Source organism: Ascaphus truei, chromosome 19 (assembly GCF_040206685.1).
Source record: "Ascaphus truei isolate aAscTru1 chromosome 19, aAscTru1.hap1, whole genome shotgun sequence".
Lineage (NCBI taxonomy): Eukaryota > Metazoa > Chordata > Amphibia > Anura > Ascaphidae > Ascaphus > Ascaphus truei.
The window spans coordinates 18,968,102-18,990,469 of NC_134501.1; the positions used below are offsets into that span (position 1 = coordinate 18,968,102).

The following is a 22,368-nucleotide window of genomic DNA, read 5'->3' on the forward strand; positions in this document are numbered from 1 at the left end:
TATGTTTTGATGAGTTGCTTGATTTGTATACATTATATCACTTTTCGTTTATAATGGGCCCTGAAAGCAATCGACTGAGATACACCGAGTGATACTCACCGCCACTGAGAAACTATTCCCAAGTGAGTGAGGCTCTCTTCAAATTCTTAAGGTTGGCCCAAAATGACTACAGTATTACACAACAAAATCAATTTGAAATGAGATAGATGTTGATTCTAAAAAAATAAATAAAAAAAATGTATTTTTTATTTGGGCCAAATCAGGCCAATTCAGGTTTAACGTAGTAAGCCTGGATCAGATTTGTTCGGTAATTACGAACTCAGCTTTGTTTGCTGAGCGGATAAGACTGAGAATTACAACTAAAATGCATGATTTAGTTAGATTTTAGTATTCATCTAATCAGATTACCCCAGTGCTTTTTACAGCAACACTACCTCAGCAGATCTGACTCAGAAATGGGACCGGCTGGTCTAATTTTCAAACAGACAAGAGAGCTCAAGAATGAATTTATTTTCTCCCCATGTCTATTTAAGGAGGCCCAGAAGTAAAGCATTAACAGAGTGCAGATTGATAGCAGAATGGTGGGTAATCTGATGTATGTGAACAATCTGTTTCAAATCTCTGGTAGAGAGAATGGCCTTGCGGACCCTTGGAGAATGGGTAATTACTAGAGCTGGCACCTTCGGTGACCCCCATCTCGACTTTAAAAAAAGAGGTTGTTTCACCTGTTAAGTGTCACATCTCACAGAGAATCACAGTTGGCAGCTGTGCTACCGAAGTGATTATTTCAGCAAACTCATTTCTTCATTTTGATTTGAAAATTAAAGTTCTATTAGTGCGATTTCTCACATGCAAGTGGGCCATTTGTATGCCAAATTCTCCAACCCCTCATTAAGCCTTCAGTGCTAAGTGATCGCAGCACACTGACCATAAGAACCAGCGTGTTAAGTCCACAGCGTGAACAGGGTTAACACCCCCTCAAGGGTTAAACCCCTCCCTCACCCCTCCCCCCCAAAGATGATTTAATTACAAAACAATAAAATAAGCAAACTAGTGCCAGCGTTGGAGGGGAAAGATGTTCTGGGATCATTAGCAAAGAGGGAACAGTGAAAAAAGCCGAAAATAGGCGAGGCACTACAAAAATGGAAGGAGGCAAATGGATTTTAAAAAAAAACCTATTTAATAAGCATAATAATGTCAACAAATTTTTTTTTTTCAAAATCCTCTGACACGTTTCCCGTTGTGTGTCGCTTTCTCAAAGAGTTATTATAATGGGCGTCCAGCGTCTTTTTATAGTGATCTCGCAACTGGAGGGCCGCCGCAGAAATCCCCACCTGATCTCTCCGGCCACCAGGGAAACAAGGTGAACAGGTAAGATGTAGAGAGTGATTGGATGGGAGTTCGGGCCACTGCCCCCAATGGGAACTCCCCACCTCACCCATATACATACAATGCATACCAATGTAAACAAAGTCCTTAAACACAGTAATAATAACATTTGAGAAATACACCCGCTTGAAACCTATGACTGACAATTAAATACCGTGTGCATCTGTTCAAATATATCGAAAGACAAGACAGAAAATGCAAGAAACCTACATAATATAACAAATGTACATGAAATACATACCAATACATTCTGAGGAATCCATTAATAAATGTAAATGTATGTCGACAAAGTGTACTACTAAACATACTAAAGACCATATATGACACTTGAAAAACAGGCATTGTGTACTAAGAAAATCTATAATCACTGTTAACCCTCACTGACCTGTGGTCATACTTCGAAACAAAAACATTTAATATAACCTAAATCAACCTAATCATATCTGAATAATACAGTTGAAAAGGGTGGTTTCACCGGTATATCTTAAATCCATATATTTATATGATATAGAACTAGAGCAATCAATATTGCTGTTAAGAAATAAGTAGGTTGAACCTTTGAAGTTTCCATTCATCAAACCAAACAGTTAACATGTAGAAATGCTGTGCTGTGAAACTTGACTGGCTAACTCTACAAGATATAATATAATACAAGTGGAGATTTGTCCAAAGATAAAGCATATCACACAAAAATACTGGTACTGTACATGCATCATCCCCAAATTTTATTTTAAATTGTATAATATGGATATTGATGGGTTTCAAGAATATACCCTAGGTCCATATATAATGAGTAACACTACACCTGAGCTACAGGTTTTGTTATATAAAGATGGATGAATTTGACCTCTGATATATATCTACTAAACCCAACCACTACAATAAACAAGTTAAAATATACTGGCAAACTGCAAACTACCTCTGCCAGTGCAATACACTTGCAGAATGCCATGTAAGGAAAGCCTGTTCATAACACAGATAAGGATAGTTAATAGAAACATAAAAAAAACAACAAGAAGGACATGTGGCTGCAGTCATCATAGATTCGGACCTCCAACCATCGATCCCAGTTGGTCAATGTCTGACAAGAATAGTGATATCAAAAATGCGAGAAGTAAGAGAATTGTGGAGAATTATAATGTTTCCAAGACACCTATAATAAGGAAATAACAACTATATTTTAAAAAGTTGTATTGATGAAAATACCTTAAAGCTGCAGACTAAGCCATATCGTACATGTGTTTTTTTTTTAAATAAATCAGTTCTGTACTATGAGAAATAATTGTAGCATTTAAAAAAATGTCTTAATGATATTTTAATGTGTTATAATGTAACAAATATTTTTTGTTTCTATAGCAACCATTTACAAAGTCACATCCCCTTCCTCTTCTGAAACAGCCTTTGGAGCCCTGCCCTCTCTCTAGCAGTGCACTAATTGTATCTAGTGACTACCTGGTCACATGATCTTTCCCACAGAACTTTGCATCTTTAGTCCTCTTCTGCTGCACTGACGCCATTTAGTGAACCCCAGAGCCGAATCTTTCCCGATCAATCACAGGAGAACAGATCGATCGGCAACTAGGCTAACTACTTATCATTCTGTGGATTGTACTGATGCACATATTAATGGGGAAACAAATGTAAATGAAAAAAAAAGGCAGCTTGGACTGCTGCTTTAATATGTGATTGCGGAGTGTCCAAACTAAAAATCCAGAAACATTGATCATTTATTGAGCATATCTGTCTCCTCCCCGAATTGGAACAGTTAAATGTTTAGTACCTGAGAATATTACATTTTGTATGTCACCTTTAGAACAATTTGAGAAATGTCTGGACAAGGGAAGTGTGAGATCCTCCTTCTTTATAGAGCGGACATACTTCATGATTCTCATCTTCAGGGGTCTGATGGTCCAACCCACATATCCCTTAACACAACCCCATTTAAGATTATACGCATTATGGCTGGAATTTCAGACATTTCAGACATTTAACCACTTTTGTGGGACTGGTATATCGGCATATAACTCAATGTCCACATTTGTCGAAACCCTTGGGGATTCCTCTCACTCCTGCATCAGCTGACCGAGAATTGAACAGACTAGGGCAGGGGTGCGCAAACTGGTGGTGAGATTTTCCAGGCATGGTGGTAGCAGAGGCTAATTAATTTAATTTAAATTAAATGCCGGGGATCTCGTGAGGCCTCTGCAACTTCCCTTACCTTGTCTTCGGCGACACGTCACCATGGCAATGCAGCATCAAATGACGCTGTGGGGTCACATTGACATGGCAACGTGATATCACGTGGCCCTGCAGCGTCATTTGACGCCAAAGATGCGGTAAGGAGGGGGGGGTGCGAGCAGGGGGGAGAGCAGGCAGGGGGGGGCGCAAACTGAAATGTTTGCGAATTCCCGACTAGGAGACAGTTATGTAGCCAAAGATGTCGTTTTCCTAAAAGCAAACTTCAGTCCCATGGCTAACATGGGTTTGAGATCCCTGTCCAGTTTCAGAGTATCCCCGTGTTTATAGAAGATAGAACAGATTTTCTCTGATTGCCTGCTGTGCTGTTATAAATAGAGGTGTGGAAACCTTTGCCTCTCAGACAGTATGTCTAAATGTATTTATGTGTACTGAAGATGGCAACAGATCTGTTCGACTATAAATGTCACAGTATGAAAGGCATTATTGATATCGGAATCTTTGTAACCCCTCGATAAGAATCTTGATGCCAGGTCCTTAGATTGTGTCTTAAAGGACTTGTTATGGGAACATAGTCTCTAAAGACAAAGGAACTGGCCTTTGGGGATGCCTCTTATTAAGGATCTGGGGTGATTACTATCTGCTTTCAAATATGTATTTCTTGCGTTATGTTTTCTGTACACATCCTTATGTATGTCACCTTGAAGATCAATATAAAGCATTGTATTCAATTAGTGAATGTGATGAATATTGTGTTCAAACGTAAATTTAAGATTATAGTCATTAACATTTAAGGGTATGAATGACGTGTCAAGTTAAACGTGATCCCCATTCCAAATAAATAATAAATCATCTATATAGCGTCTGTAAAATACAAAATGTTCAGTGTAAAGATTGGAGTCACTGAAAATAAAAATTGATTCCCACAGACCCATAAATACATTCACAAACTGTATGAAGGGACAAAGGACGCCTCTGATTTGTAAATAAAACTGTGAATCAAATTAAAAATAATTGTGAGTAAAAAGGTGATAGAATCTAAAATAAATGTGTCTTGTGCTGTGGAAAGTTTGGATAGCTGTAAAAAGTGCTGCACCTCAGCTAAACCCTGCTCATGCTTGAGCATGTCACATCTATTGTAACTCATTGATAGCTTTTATTCCACTCAATATTTTCTATACTAACATGTAGATCATTTGTATCCTTCAAGAAGGTTGATAAAGACTGAACTAAGGGTTGAAGAAACGCATCAATGTACCGTGAGAGACCATCTCGCAAAGACCCAATGCTGAACACGATGTGCCGGCCAAGAGGGCTTGTAAGCAATTTATGGATATTTGGGTGATGGCGAAAGATGGGCACAATGGGATGTGGGAAATGTAAAAAGTCATAGTCCTTATCATTGAGTACATATAAGACCCTACCCATGTCAAGTAACTCTGTTAGTTCCTGAAGGAAATTTGTGGTGAGGTCTTTTTTTAACTAAAGATATCAACTCCCATCACCCAATTGTCGGAGTGCTTCCTGTTGGCAATCAGAGGCAGATTGAACTACAATTGCTCCTCCTTTGTCTGGGTTTTAATGCCTTGTCTTTTTTGAGGGCAGAGCGTTCCTTTAATCTGTTAAGTTATTAAATGGTAGTTTAATACGTATGTAGTGCAATGATAGTGCAAATGTATCCCTCCCTGCCAGGATCCATAGGTCCCGTTCAACCAGTTTCTCGAAAGTCTTAATATGAGGACCTTTTGAGAAATTGTGACTGATGGTGGATCTCTTTTTAAACCCTGAATTCTGAATTCTGGTGGTCAAAGAAACTGGGCATGGAGACACCCCAGGAATCTAGATTGACTGACTGCTCCTCCACAAGACCTTCTAAATCAGATAATGCACATTTCTCCGTGATGGGATAGGGTTTTGACCCTTTGAACCGATCATGTACACCTGTTCGGCTATCCCCCTCAATGGGATGGGACTGACGATCAAATGCAGAGATGGTCTTAAGACTCAATTTTCTTGTAAACTTTTGAAGGTCAATGATCATATCAAAGAGTTGGAAGTCACATTGTGGGGAGAAATGTTGTCCCTTATGGAGGAGGGCCAGTTGTCCTGTTGTCAGCATTGCATTGGAAATGTTGATGACATTGTCCTCATAACTACCTAGAAGACCTTTTTCCTTTTGGTCGGTCCTCTTTGTGCCCTGCCATTTCTTAGATCTTCTTGTTCTTGCCCATTTTTTGAATCCTTCCTTGCTTGGTGTAAATTATTCCGTTGGATATCTTCCAGATCTACCATTATCCGCACCTCTATTCCTCCAACTGCTGCCCGTATGATTAAAGGACACTGATATCTCTGATTCTCTCCATCTGAATCAAAACTAGAAGTATCTATGTGTCAATTTGTTAGACTGGATCTTCAAGACTCCTAAATGGCAAATCTCTATCCCTTTGGTTTCTAAACGGTAATTAGGGTTTCCCCTGCTCACATTAGGGGTTGCCAAACATACTCCTGATTTCTCTCGTAATCTGACCGATCACATTCAAATTTCTTCTGTTTGTTTCGTCATAATAGTTTTTTTTCCAAGGTGTCAATATTCTTCAACAATATTTGGTCATTATTCCCAAATTGCTCCATTATTTCAATTGTATTAATTTTCATCTGTAATGATTTAATGTCTGTCTCCAGTGCCATTTTGGCCTTCATTTTATGTTCTATAATGATTTTTATAAGCTTCTATGAGCATTCATCCAACACCTTCTGCCAAAACCTCAAATTCTTTATTGATAAAGCCAAAGGTTGGAGAGTTTTTATTTATACGTAGGCCCCTTGGGTTCCTTTTAACCTTGGCATAATTCTACAAAGTGGTGATGTCCCACCACAGTATGATATCTTGTGTGAGAAATGTTTTCTAGTTTAAGAATATGAGTGGTGAGGGCTAAGGGTCCATCACAAAGACATACTCGGCACGTCGCTGACGTTTTGTATTGTTAGCACAATTCTGCACATACTGTATGTCTTGGTTCTAGTGTCATTATAATGGTAATTGTTCATATGCTCCACATTGGTAGTTTGTTTTGCCATTATGCTATTATCAAACATTAATGAAACAATGTGAATATGTCAAAAACATGCCATCTAGCCCTAAAAAGATACATATTTTCCCAGTATCTTCAAAATCTTATACAATATATAATGGAGTTTACATCGAGTGATGCAGTGATATAAACCGCAACAATGTGTCCACTTTGGATTTGAGCAACCACTTATATATCCAGAAGCAAAAAATTGAGGAAATGAATCCCTGATTGGTGCATCCAAAATCCTAGGCAGTAGTAGAATATAAGTTTGTGGTCTGCTTAAATCCTTTAACTTCGGTGGAGCAATGTGAAAATGTCATAATGGAAATATATATAGTCCGTGTTACATGCAATAAGCCAATTCACACATGAGGTAAGTACGGGCTCTATGCTAAACCTGCATCCTAGGAAGGGAGGGAGGAGGAAGGTGGCCCCAAACCAGAGACCCTGCCATATATAATAGAATATTCCACTTCTAGAATTTTGGAAGCATCAATCAGGGATTAATTTACTTTAATGAATTCCCCTATATTTGGCAGAAAGGAAACAATCTATGTCTAAACCACAAAAAAAGTGTCAAGCGTTAAACAGGGAAATGTGTCAGATAAAGTCTTATCAGCAATATACCTACTCATTGTGTAATCACTGTGTATTGTACTTTATTGTTGATCTCAATAAAATAAAATAACAAATCTGTGTTGGAATGACTTCCGGGCTGTGACTTCTTCCATAAACTTCTCCCTGATTAGTACATACCTGCCCAGGTAAAAACTGAAGACTGGGCTGGGTTATTATTAGCACACAATTGACCTGGGGTTAGTAAGCAGATATGGTTAGATACCCTATAATTCATATATTTGGTAGAAATCAGACTTGAATAATAAAGTTGCTTTTGCTGAGTAATAAGTAATTTCCAGTCAGTTCCCGTTAACATTTTTCATGTATCCTCCCAACGATTTTGACTGTAATCCACAAATTAAGACAAGCTGTTATGACGACCAATTAGAATTCTTCATATCACAAAGCTGCAGAGTCTATAACCTTCTACATCTAGAGATGCCATCAGCACAGATGTTCATGGATAGAACAGTGTGACTGGCTCAGGCTGTTCTCATGGATACAACAACTAACTTATTGACTACCCGCTCATCATAAATCTGCTATAATATCAAATTAGTATTACACTGGTGCAACAGGGGAAATTGAATAGACAACAAATACCACAAAGATAGTGAGATCACTTACAGACCCTAGTTAATTGCACTCAGATGTATAAACAGGAAAGTTTGGACTAAATGTGTCCTGGGACATCAATATCCCTTCACATATAAGGTCAATGCATAAGTAGTCATACACATCTCTTCCCGAGGGGTAGATATATTGTTTAAAACGTCCATAGGCAAAACAATAAAATGTTATTGGTAGATAACAACAACGACAATAGTGCTCAACTATATACAGTGAAAAATGTTTCAACGTTTTTCAATGTTTTTCACTGTATATAGTTGAGCACTATTGTCGTTGTTGTTTTCTACCAATAAAATGTTAATTTTTTGCCTATGGTCATTTTAAACAATATATCTACCCCTCGGGCAAAGATGTTTATGACTGCTTATGCATTTACCTTATATGTGAAGGGATATTGAGATCCCAGGAAACATTTACTCCAAACTTACCTGTTTATACATCTGAGTGCAATTACTAGGGTCTGTAAGTGATCACGTGATCACTATCTTTGTGGTATTTGTTATTCTCATAGATACACTAAACCTGGGGTCGGTTTCATTCTTGAAACCACTTTTAGGATGTTCCATTCATCCACGACTCATAGGGTTCCATAGATCAGCTTTAATATCATCTTGAATGTAAAACACAAAGCTTTTGTCGCTCATGTTTTTATAGTAGACCCTACAGTATGTGATATGGTTCAGATTACAATCCCCCTCACACCACATCTGCACTTATTCAAAATATTTCAGGTTCTAGACAACAGTACATTCACAGAGTTAATGGGATGCCAAAGCTAGTGATGTACACAGGACACAGATTTGTGTCAATATGTATTTGAACATTAATCAATGATAACTATATACAAAGACAACTCGTAATTTACAAATCATTTTATGGAGAGCAACAGTTTCCAGCTGCTCAGATTTCAACAAGGAGCTGAATCTGCCTTGCTAACAAATGAAAATGTGGTGGTATTTTCATAAAAGGTTAAATGTTCTCTAGTGGGATGGGACATTCCATTTATAATAAACAGTTGGCCTTTTATAACAGTTGTTGGGTAATTAACAGGGGTTCCTGCCCAACAGCTCATCTCTCTTGGCTTCGAAGCTTTCTCCAAAAAAAAGTGATCTTTACAGAGGTTCACGCTTTGCTTGTTCAGATAGTGGGCCTTTCAGGAATTAATATTCACAGTGTCACATTCTCTTGGCTTCAAAGCTTTTTCCAAAAAGCAGAACATTAAATAACAAATTGCCCCTCCCTTAACAGATGTATCTGTACATTATAAAGTAGTGTTACAGATTTATACAACAAAAAACAAACAAAGATGCCCAAAGATACCCTCAATGTGACAAAAATACACAGTGCAATACCTATATATTCTCTTGAAAAAGGGTCATTTAGTTTAACCCTTTGGCCAAAGCGTCTTAAGCATGCTGCCCCTTTCAAGGCATGACCGTTAGCAGGTCCTAACACTCCCTGACTTAAAATTCTTATTTACCTGTATAATTACAGGAAGAATGATCTGCATTGGATCTGTCATAACCCAGCAAAATGAAACTGACCTGCCAACATGGAAAGTGGGGACGGGCGATATTAAACCTTGGGGGTGTAGGGGCCACCACCCTCCCAAAAACAGCGTAGACCAGCTGCACATAGTTAATAAACACACAAATACCCAACAAGCTCTGAGAAACCCCAAACATTACCACATAATATATATATATGTGTATATAAGTGTCAAAGGGAGTGCTAGTTGGTGTGGCTAAATGTGGTAATGTTTGGGGTTTCTCAGAGCTTGTTGGGTATTTGTATGCTACAGATTTATACCATAAAAATGAAATAATCCATTTTCTAATGCACAATAAATAAATGAATTTCCATCCTTAGCTTTTTTTTTATAGCATTTTACTTGTATTTTCTTTGTAACTGTAAATGAAATTATTATGAGTAAATGGTGCCACAATGACTACCCACTGTCCTACATTATAACTGGTCCTTTCCCATTGTGGAAGGAAAATCCTTGCAGAACCAACTTTAACTACTATTATTAATTTCACAGACTGCAAGGCCGGAATGATAATTTGTCGCCGGGATTCATCAAGCTCCAATTGAGGGAATCGCACCAAGTCATAGAGTGAAGTACATGCACACTGCAGTATGGTGCTGGAGGGGGGTACTTATCTGCCGGTGCACTGGGTCCAGGGGGGTCCAGACATCCCAGAGGAATACAGTGTAGATAATGGAAGCAGGCACACGGACTTATGCAGAAGGTATTTAATGTGCCACCAAAAGATCCAACGTTTCGGCAGAGACAATGCCTTTATCCTTGATAAAGGCAGAGAATCGCACAAAACCTGGTGTTACATGTCATTCAAGTCAATGACAGTCAATGCCAGAGCGGAGTACTATACCCCACATCACGGCTTACTAAACCGCAGCTTGTATTGGGTAAATTTAAACTGGGATGCCAGGCAAAAGCAAATCATTACAAACCCTTCTGGCAAAACTGGGGTTAATTGAAAGTTGGGTTAATTAAAGGTACAGTAGTCGGCTTTGGCAGATATCTGTCAAAGTAAAAATGGCTAAAAAGTGCATTTCTGCAATTGTTTTGAACAAAGCAGGAAACTGCTGTAATCAGTATTAGAAGTAAGACAGCTAATTGTAGTTGTACACAATGTTTTGGGGGAAGCAACATATATTTTGCACTCATTAGACTCTGCATATATTCCTGCCTCCACGGCAATCAGTTACAGTGCCAGAGTTTGTAGAGACCATTCTCTTGCAACAAGAAAGAGAAGTACATTTAAATGTAGGTAATTGAGTGAGAGAACTGCACAGACTCAGATGGGCCAGGCCTGTAACAAGCACAAAGCTAAGTATAAAGCTTGCCTTGCAAAACCTTGACCGGAGGGCACGGCCCCCCAACCCCCTTTAATCAGATTGGCCGCAAGTGTGGCTGTGGGTGGCACAGGGGAGGGGTCATGGGGTATAGGCGAGCAGCCAGGAGCAGAGACGGTCACTTGCTCCTTGGGGAGGGGTGGGGGGGTCTTAGGTGCTTGCCCTTGCCAGAAGGGGCTCGGGGCTGTCAAAGCTGGGGGTTGAAGCAAGGGGGCAAGTCACCGGGATGGACTTCCGGGTGCCCCCTCGCGAAGCCGGTCCTAGGCCCGGCGGGTGGTTTTCTTAACCAGTCACCGAGCATTCTGGCTGGGACTGGCCGTTACGCTATCTCCATTTATAAATAAACAAAGCCTTTATACCTTCAGATTGCGTCTTCTCGTTATTCGTGTGTTATGTGTGGGTAGCGTTAAAGGGAAATGGGGGGGGGGGTAAAAGCTTGCGCCTCCCTCGTCATAAAAACCTTTAATAATGGGAGTAATCGCCAAACTTAGAGGTGTGATTGTGAAATCAGAACAAGAACCGCAGGATAGGATGGGAGAATACAGCTTATTACCTCATGTTCTGCGGAAGCAAATGTCCATGAAATGTCTGCAAATATAACGTATAACCTGTCTTCCTTTAATGTAACCATGTATAGCAGGCCTGCACAACATACGGCGCATGGGCTACCTGGACTACCTATGCGGCCCGCGGGGTCCGGCGGCGGCGTGGTGTGGCGTTCTCCGTCTTCTCCCCTGAATATTCTACTATTTCCCCTGCAGGTCCTGAAAAAAATGGCCGTGGGACGCTATGAGACATCGTGACATCACGCGGCGCCACGTTGCATGACGCCGTGACGTCACGGCATCCCGTTATCATGGCAACGCGGCGTAATTTGACGCCCCGCAGCCATTTTTGTTCAGGACCTGAGTGGGAAACAGTAGAATTTTCAGGGGAGAAGGCGGAGAACGCTGCCCCACGGCACAGACCCCGCCGCAGGTAAGAGTTGTGAGGGGGGAGTAAGGGGGGGGGGGTAATTTTAATTAAAGTGCCGCCCAAATCTGCTTTCCTTTGAGCAGTTTGGCCCATTTCAATTTAAAAGTTGTGCAGGCCTGATGAACAGTCACAAAAACGCTGTGCCCAGGACATATTTGAAACCAAAAGGTAACTCTCAATGTATTCCTTCCTGGTAATACAGAAGTGAATAGAAGATCCAGGGCACTACGGATTTTTGAAAATAAATGTATTCTTTCAGTGGCACACACGACGTTTCGACTGGCCTGTCACTTGAAAAAGAACTCTGTGCAGTTCGAAACGTTGTGTGTGCCACTGAAAGAATACATTTATTTTCAAAGTGCCCTGGATCTTCTATTCACTTCTGTATACTCAGGATCTCGCCAGACAGGTTTTTTCCCTGAACCAAGGTGAACGCACGTATTTTGCATATATTATATATTACATATGGTGGGCAAGACTGAATCCTTACATTGTTACTTCCTGGTCAAACATTTTTATAAATAAAAAAATAATAATAAATAAATAAGCAAACGAAGGTCAGATAAAGCAAAAAAAGTAGTTTTTTTCCCCAAACATTTGTCTGGAAGCGACGTTTTGTGCCTCACATTCCATCGCTTTCCCTTATGTAAATGTCCACGATAGAAAGATTAAGATTAAAAAGAGTAACCCTAATAAGATGCCTGTGTTTAACCTTCAGATCACGACCACCGATGATTACAGAGGTTCACGCTTTGCTTGCCTGGATAGTGGGCATTGCAGGAATGAATATTCACAGTGTCACACTTCAATAGCCGACTTTTTAGCTCCCTTTCAGGTACTTCCCTTGCATTGATTTCTTCTGCTTCAACTCAGAATTCATTCCAATACTATTAACAGCTTTGATAAAAATCTTTTGCTGATTCAGTTGATCGACTGCTTTCAGTATCGGAATTAGAAGCAATGGAGCTTGTATAGGCAGAAAGCTGCCTCTTTTTTGAGGGTCTAGGAGACTTCTCTCTGAGCAACCATCCGTGATCGACAGTGACAATCTGACCTCCAATTAACATGCCAAGGAACCGCGCTCCCAATATAAAGAGGTCTCTCTGAGAATCACCTTCTCCCTCCTGTTTGTGCTGGCTCCTTATTTTCTGTTATTACCTGGCAGTATGATAGAGCTACACTCAAAGGAACACGGTAACACGTGTGTAAATAATCCTTTAAAAAACAGCACATCTAAATAACACACTATTCTGCAAACCAAACACAATAGGAAGATGAGTACTAACTACTATAAACACAAACACAGATATACACATGCTCACACAGACACACACACACACACACATATATGGTACACATGCACATATATACACACACACACACACACGTACACATGCACACACACAAAAACACACACATACACACACATTTAGATAATACATAAGGTTCCCCACAAGTCTTTCAGTCTCTGAAACATTAATACAAACTTTAAATTGACCGATTTGTGGTGAGAATTTGCCAATGAGTTGTTTCTCTTTGCCGGAAGACATCAAACATGAGGTCGTCCCAGACACAAACCAACATTTTAAAATCAGATTTGAGTGTCTGGAAACATTTCTTTCTTTTCAGTTTAAGTCAGGACTCTGAACAGAGGGATAACTAAGTGTCCAACGCGTTTCTCTGCCCAAAAAAGCAGAGAAAGCAATTAGATTTCTGGGTGTTCTCTCTGTGTATGAGGGACAATTAAAGGGGTTATATATCAAAGTGCCAAGACTGCAAAACTGGGACAAAAAAGTTGTAGTTATGAAAATAAACAAACTATGTCTATTCTTTGATCAATTTGGTGCTATTTGGAGCACCCGCAGATGTGGACAATGGTAAAGAAGATAAGAAGGCAGTGATAAGGGCAGTAACCCACTAAAACATCAGGTTACAATATTTACATTACTTGTGAGAATAAACTTTACAACACGATTTGAAAATACTTATACTTGTGTGACCCCAGAAAATAATGTATCTTGCTCTAGTTTTAAACTATAACTACAGATGTAGTAGGCGTTATTAATCCCAGACATGGAGAGCGCACAGTGGGAGAGACCCCCACTCAGAAGAATTGGTCGCCTGCTAGAATTTGTTAGGACTAACGCATTAATTACCGCACCTGTGCAATGCACCCACCGCTGGCAGTAATATGTGATAACTGCATATTTCTGCCACCAGTTCAATTCAGCCCTCGTTAATATGGTATTGTTAAAGGCTCAATAAGTAAAGTACAAAGCCAAAAACCATTTTAGGACAGAGTTGTGCTCCTCTGGCAGTCTGTCCTGTTCAGTGGTTTTATGATGTACAAAGAAAAGCTACAATCCAGGCGCAAGGAAGTTAGGATAATTATAATTTCTATAATAATTGTTTCCTATATTTTGTTATGTTGAGTTAAATTGTGAAGTTGAATTAAGCATGTGTAAGGCTGCACTTACAGTGACGGCGACAGCGATGCGACGTTGTGTCAAAACAATTGCATTGCCGCTGTTGCGTGCGCTTTTAGTAAGCGCTGCGCGACGGAGCGACGGCTTGGTCGCGATCGCTGGAAGTCATCTCAATTTTATTTTTCCAGCGACCGCAGCCTGAAGTCACCGTCGCCGGCACTAGTAGCGTATTAGGGGTCAAGCAGCACTTCTCAGTAGTTACAAGCCTCCTATAGTGAAGTATACCTGCATCTTACAGCATTGGTGCGCAATCTTTCCCCGCTGTGCCCCCCTGCCTGCTTCCCTCCTGCTTGTGCCCCCGCCTCCCTTACCTTGTCTCCAGCTCTCCAGCATCAAATGACGCCGCAGGGTCACGTGACATCACGCTGCCCCATGGCGTCACTTGACGCCGCATCGCCGAAGACAAGGTAAGGGTAGTTGCAGAGGCCTCACGCGATCCCCCAGCATTTCATTTAAATGCCTTGGGGAAGAGCGCAGGGCCTCTGCAACCGTCGCCCCCCCCCCCCCCCCTGAAAAATCTCACGCGCCCCAGTTTGCGCACCCCTGCCTTACAGCACGATCCTTGCACTAAAGGCTTCACCAAAACAGTATAACAGAAAGCAATAATGAAAGGCTTCTCTGGGGACCAAACCGTTCCTTTTATTTTTTACATTGTGACCGTAATGTATCCACTTTTCACCCTCCTTTAGCTCATGCTGCATCACTTCGCCCAAACTACACTGTTTTGGTAAAGTCTTTACTGCACAAAGCTACATGAAACAAATATACCTTTTTGTAAACATTATGCAAGCCTCCACATTTGGATTGTAAGCTCTCCGGGGCAGGGATTTCCTTTCCCATTGTCTACATTTTTATTGGTTGCACTTATTGTATTATAATCCCCTGTATTACATTGTCTCTTTTCTAAAGCACTGTGCAAATACTAGTATATAAAAATAGACGTACGTTCTTCCTACCTACCAATTAGATTGTATGCTCTTCGGGGCAGGGACTCCTTTTCTTAAATGTCACTTTTATGTTTCAAGCGCTTCTTCCCATTATGTGTTATTTGTATTATTTGTTATTGATATGATTATGTCCCGTGTATTACTGCTGTGAAGCGCTATGTACATTAATGGTGCCATACATACATATATATATATATATATATATATGTGTATATATATATATATATATATAGGTATATATATAGGTATATATATATATATATTATAAAGATATACATACATACATACAAACGTATATGCAGCAGATGATACAGAAATTCTAAGTTGTTCATCCAGTTAACATCCAATGATGATGTACATTGACCATAGCAATCAGAATCAGGGCATCTGTTAAATGGATAAAGTGCAAATTGATCTGTCCACTTAATGTATCTGTCACCTCCTACTGTATGCCTCTTGTGACTGTGTTTGTGTTGGAAATAGATGGTCTGCAATATATTTAAGCAAAGCTAGCAACCTACATATGGGACATATGGGACAATTAACCCTTTAAGATGTTTGCCCTTTGAAAATGTGCAAGGTGTTAAAACAACCAATACTAGTGTATTCTTCCTCTCAATGTATCTTTCTGGTAGCGGTTAGGTTTTTGTTTTCCCTTTTCTTATTTCTGTTTTCTCTCCATCGTGTGAAATAATGTTCTTTTAGAAACACGCAGAGAGACAGTAAATCCCTTGGAAATCACTGCTGCTGTGCTAGCTGATACCATTCATTCCCCACCAGGCCTCCAACTGAGGCCCTCATCAGACAATCTAAAGTTACACGATTTCTAAAACTTTGTAGTGAACTACAAGGGGGTAATATGATGCTAAAGGTAACAGAGCCACTGACTAGAAAGATGTTAAACCTGACAAACTGCCTGAGCATTAGGCTGAACCTCAGATAGATTGAATTCTGTCTCCCCTGAGATATCTAGCAATGCTGGCGTGGTAACAAACCACCTTTTATTCTGCCCTGGAAAGCACATAGGCCACTGGCTGAGATTTATAGAAGAGCATTACTGCCCTCTAGTGATTACAACTATTATGCTCAAAAAAGGAATAATTGGCTTCCGTTGCTCAAGACCAGGGGCGGCCCCGACTCCAGTCCTCATGAGCTGCCAACAGGTCAGGTTTTCAGGATATCCCTACTTCAGCGCAGGTGGATCAGTCTTTGACTGCATCACATGTGGTCAAGTAGGGATATCCTGAAAACCTGACCTGTTGGTGGCCGTTGAGGACTGGAGTGGGCCACCCCTGTTGCCGGCTGATGGAATGAAGCACAGATATTTCATGTACTTGGCATTGCTGCTTGTCTATCTGCACCAAGCCGTTCCACATCACTGGGACACATCGATCCAGCACAGTTCTTTCCTTATTAAAGTATTTGGGGATTTGTAGCTTTGTGTCTCGCATTGGGAAAAAGAGCATTAAAACCAATGAGTTTTAATGATGTGAAGTCATTGGGTGTACACTTATATAATAATGCCACATGTGCCTTCTTGCATGTTATTTCTGCTTAGGTCATTTTGCTTTTTAAAACAATATTTTCTGAACACGATAGAGATGTTTCAGAATCACTCACGTGTACAGAGTGTGACCACTGATACAATGTTACTCCTAGGAATATTTTTTATTTTCTCATTGAGTACTTTATATTTTTGTGAATATTTTTGTTCAGTAAAACCAAACAGGGGCGTATTTTGTTTTACACAATTCTATCAGAGGAAGACATTAATAAATAAAAATTGTACCAAGGGGGGGGGGAAATGAAATAAAGCAACCCAGCATTTTCCAAATGAAATGGCAAAAGATATGAAAACAGCGATGTTGAATGTTTCAATGTTAAAGGGAGGAAAATAAGATACTCTGCACTTTAGCTGCATATAAAGTTCAGCATAAGGCCCTGATTAGGCCTGGCGATGAAGGCATAAGCAGAAGTCCCCCTGAAACTATATGCAAAGCCAGGGAGAATGGAAAACATCACACAACCTGAGGGGAAATCATTACCAGATGTTCCCAGTTATTTCTAAAAGCAATAAACCCCCTCCCAAAAAAGGGCCTGGGCTGGTAGTGTGTTTGCCAGGATATCTGACAGCCACACAAACAATATGCCTTGCAGGAATTTGCCCTGCTGCTCTGGCTGAAGCAGTTCCAGATGAGAAAGTCGTGTATGTCACATATTGAAGGCATCAGCGAGAACAGACCAGTCAGGAAATGAAACCAGAAGATTCTGCTACAAATTATAAGCTCAGTGACCAATGATAATTAAAATGCCCAGGATTTTCCATAAATGTCTCGTCTAACCACTTTATTGCCAGTGGCCTGCAATCGTTTGCAATATATTAAATTGGGCCGACGTGAATGGCCTTGCTATGCAGTCACGTGTTGAACCTCGAAACTGAAATACTGGGCGCCTCCATCTTTTTAAATCTGCACAAAATATTCAATTTTTTTTAGAACCCGAATTAAAGACCCAATCATTTGTTACTGGCTCACTACATTAATAGAAAATAATTCCTTTTTATTTATTTTTTAGGAAAATTAGTAACTGTCTGAGCAATTAAAGTTCCAATCTTAATTAAAACGCAAAGATGTATTTTCTTTTATTGCTTTTATTATTTCATTAAAAACCCACATTGCTGTTAAATCCTCCAGCAGTTTTCAGAGCTACATTGGAATAAAATATTTGTATGTGGGACTTCCTAAATATTGCTCATAAAGATGCCCACATATGTGCAGTATGTATTGTATAGTTCAGTGGGTCTATATTTGGGGGGGGGGTCAGTCTAGATTTATAGTGCGAAGTACTGGGACCCATTCTGCTGAAGCTCATGTTCCAAAGCATTGTAAGTTGCGATACCTTTTAATGGGTCAGTTAAATACTTCTTCACAGACATAACAGTGAGAACAGAGCTCACAAGTTCCCTTTCAAATTTTAATATTCAACATATTTTAAACACTTACTACAAAAATGAAATAAGTTGCTACTGTATGTTCCTGAATTCTGCAAATACCAATATACTGTATGTTGATATTTAAGGTTAAACGTAACAAATTTAGGAAGCTTGTTTATACAATTCTCCCAACTGCAAAACTGAAGCATAATATAACACCAGATTGGTCAAAGAAAAATATTCTATTGAAAACTACCTTTAAAAAAATAATAATTACATTTTAAAATTAAAATGAACAAATGTTGGGGAATATGCAATTTATTCCAGAACAGATGTACATGAAAATAAATCTATAATAACTAGTTCAACTTTTTTTTTGAACATTTCAAACATCCAGAAAATCTGCAGAGTAAAGAAATGACCAAAAATATTACTACATCTACCGACTTATTTTTAATGGGAAGTCAGTGTTTTAGGCCCCAAAGTTTTAAAGAAATTAAAAATCCCTTTTTTAAACTGTAAAATGCACCGAAATCATCTTTATTGGCACAATTCCAGCGTTTGAGTGGCCTGTTTTTCTGAGCAAACTTTATTCCAGGTTTCTCCCTTTGTGTACGAGGCGTGTGCCAGGCATGTGCCAGTGAAAGGGTTAATACTTCTTATAGTATAGCAAAGCAATACTACAGTATCATTCCAGAAACAAATACATTTCCAATAAACATATATGTTTTGGAACACAAAGTGATTATAGCAATATTCAATGCTTTTTCTGATGATTTTCTGTCCCATGGTAGCAGAGGGATTCTGCTTCTGATCTTTCTGGGGATTGGCCTAAGCAGAGAGCTCTAATCAGAAATTGTGGGCCCTAGACAGTAACATATATGGGTCAAACAATCCTCAATGTAACTCCCCAGAGGCTTAGGCATTTTGCAAACAGGTATATTGCAGGCCCCTGGGAGAAAACTGACCCTTCTATTACTGCTAACGATAAAAACCACTGAAGAGTTTTCAATAAGGGGGTTTAATTTTTATTAGATAATATATATTTGACATCCAGATTATGGGAAAAATGCAGTAAAATAGTATTATGGCCTCTATAGTTACATAGGAGATGAGGTTGGAAAAAACACATATGTCCATGGAGTTGTTTGGGAAGCTGAAGAATTCACTATTCTGTTTCTGCCTTAAATTACTTCTGGCCATAAAAGACAGAATTTCCCTTCTCATAAAAATCTAGACACTTCACAGTCATCCACTTGTGTTTCATACCCTCAGTGGAAAAAGAATTGATTTAGACACACTTCATAATAATAGCCCAGGACTTGCCTCCCTTTAATTAAATACAAACGTTATTTTATTGACAAAGTACAACTGGGATAAAGGAGATTGAGCTGAAATATCAGAAAACATACATGTATCATTCATAGGAATGAGAAATCCAGCCAGCTTCTAACATACATGTACCAGCCACAGGAAGGGGACTTCCATCCAGCTTCTAACATACTGTACATGTATCAACCACAGGAATGGGACATCCATCTAGCTTCTAACATACATGTGCCAGTCACCGGAAGGGGATTTCCATCCAGCTTCTAACATACATGTATCAGCCACAGGATGGGACATCCATCCAGGTTCTAACATACATGTAGCAGCCACAGGATGGGACATCCATCCAGCTTCTAACATACATGTATCAGCCACAGGATGGGACATCCATCCAGGTTCTAACATACATGTACCAGCCACAGGATGGGACATCCATCCAGCTTCTAACATACATGTACCAGCCACAGGATGGGACATCCATCCAGCTTCTAACTTACATGTATCAGCCACAGGAATGAGATCCATCCAGCTTCTAACATACAAAGGCCAGGCAGGTCTCTACCTTTCTTTCAGCAGTTTATTGTTTCTCCTCACTGATCTGTTCCCTGATTAAATAATTCAAACGAAATTCTATTCTCCATGCAATTCCTATAGTAGTCCTATCATATTCCTATCTCTGATCACCTAAAAGTCATTATTGCCAGTTTTATCATGGAACAGGCAATGTTACGCCTGTTTGCACATTGATTTAGCATGTTAGCTGCAACATTGTATATCGGGACTGTAACGTGTAATGTTATATACAAGATCACAGAGCATGCCCAGGATCTTCTGACCCAAAGACTTTCTCACTTAAATTAAATGGATTACAGAAATCTGTTGCTAAATGGGATGTAAGACATTACAGAGATTCTGCACCCTTAATAATGGATTAACCCCATTTACAAGTGAGTGCCATCCTTAATAAGGGTGCCTGAGAAACCCACCACCCTCCATCCCAGGTCTGTGCCCCCACCCCCTCCCCCCCCCCACACACACACAATAAATGAACATATCTGGGAAGGTAACGTCCTTTGCATGGTGATGTCAGACTGGGATATCTTCTTCTTCTCACTGAGGCTGCTGCAACTGCAGGCTGCTTTCTATTCCAACTTAACCCTTTCCCTGGCAGAGGGACTGGCAACGCGTTGCAGAGAAACGAAATGGTTAATGGTGCTCACACTTGATGCCCTTCCGTGTGTGTGTGTGTGTGTGTGTGTGTGTGTGTGTGTGTGTATATATATATATATATACATACATACAGCACTGCCTGGTCTCTGATTAATCCCTTCACATCCTGGATGTAGAACTTTCCACTTGCTATACATTCTGTCAGATAAAATAACCCGTCCGTGTGACCCAACCCCCCCCCCCCCCTCGGCACCGACACGGTTAACGCAGTTGGGTACCACAAATCCAAGATGCGGCCCTGGCACCGAACGGGTTAACCCAGAACCAGCCGAAATGAGACGGGGTTTTGAGTGCTGATTATCCCCAGATATTTCCTCTTCTGCACAGATCCCCTCACTCAGCCCTCAACCCCCACCACCTTCTCTGTGCCAGGGAGAGGTGCCATGTACCCCCCTCCCCCCCCCCCCCCAATCTCTGTGCCATGGGAATCACTGTTATGAAGCGAGCCATAAACCCAACAGCAGTGCAGTCCCAGCAAGAGTTAATAAGAGCCAGCTCCGGTGTGACTCCCAGCGCTAAGCAATGGGTGCATGGCCAGGCAGGAGGTCCACCGTGGCCATGACCAAGCCTGGCTGACAAGTTCCTCCAGGAGCTCGGGCACGTCTCCAGCCTCCATCTCCCAGGGCTGCCAGCTTCACAAGGTCCCTTGTGGCTTCCACAGGAGACACTCAACTCGCAAAGAAGACCCAACCACAAGAAGAGAGAGATGGGAAGAGACAGGAGGAGGAGAGGAACTCCAGCACAGAGGAGAAGGAGAGAAAGCCCTTGCAGGTGGAAGGGGTGGCTGGGGTCCTTACCTTGGTGTCTTCTTCTGCTGTCACCACCTAGGTGGTGGGGGGTGGAGGGGGAGGGGGAGAAAAAAGGTCCCACTCACATGGAGGCGTTGGGGAGACTCCACAGCATCTTAAAGCCCAGTACACTCCAGTCCAACGAGGAGATCCAAGTGAAGCTGTGAGCTTCTGGCAAGGAATGCAACAGAGAGAGAGAGAGACACAGAGAGAGGGAGAGAGAGGGAGGGGGGCATGCAAGGGCTCAGAGCAAGCTGCTGATGGAGGGAAGGAGAGGGGGGCAGTGAGGATCACATGAATAATAGCAGGAGGCAGGGGTCTCTCAGTCTCTCTCCTGACTTGGAAAGATGAGGAGTGCTGTCCATCAGAGGTGACCCCAGACCGCCTGCCCCCCCCCACCCCCCCCTACCGCCCCCTTCTGTGTGGGAGGAGGTGGGCTGCAGCTGCTGACAGAGCTGAGAGATGCTGTCTTGGATAACCCCTTAAAGTGATGCAAAGACTGGAGTGATGCAAAGCAGATTGTGCAGCAATGGGAGCATATGGAGGAAGGGGGGGTGGGGGTATACAGCACCCCTATGAGGAGCACGAGGAGCTGGGGGAGGTTATAGCATATTGGGGAGTCAGACTGTTCTCCAAAGTATAAGCTGTGTGTGGGATGTCTGTTTGCTTGCATTACATCCATGGGGGATTTAGATTTGCATGCATTATGCATTCATTTGGAGGGTTGTTGGAGGAAGAATACTAGGGGTCTGCTGCCAAATAAACTGGGATTGTTGAGTTCAAGAGCTCTGGGAGGCTGGGCTAAGGGAGGTCAATACCGTTAAGAAAGCTGAGTATCTTGGATCAGGACAGGTTGCAGAGGTTAGGGATGTGTGATAATCACCGATAGACATG

General features: G+C 40.9%; 1 protein-coding gene across 3 annotated transcripts in view; it reads right to left on the minus strand.

Moving 5' to 3' along the window:
* The window catches only part of CDH11 (cadherin 11), a 72,219-nt gene extending 50,391 nt beyond the window's left edge, over positions 1-21,828 (minus strand). Inside the window, exon 1 of one of the 3 annotated variants that reach the window (XM_075576759.1) lies at positions 21,484-21,828. The gene's annotated coding sequence lies outside the window, so the exon portion shown is untranslated. The remainder of the gene's footprint in view (positions 1-21,483) is intronic. The other 2 variants (XM_075576758.1, XM_075576757.1) reach the window with 2 other exon arrangements.
* Between the last annotated feature and the right edge of the window lie 540 nt (positions 21,829-22,368).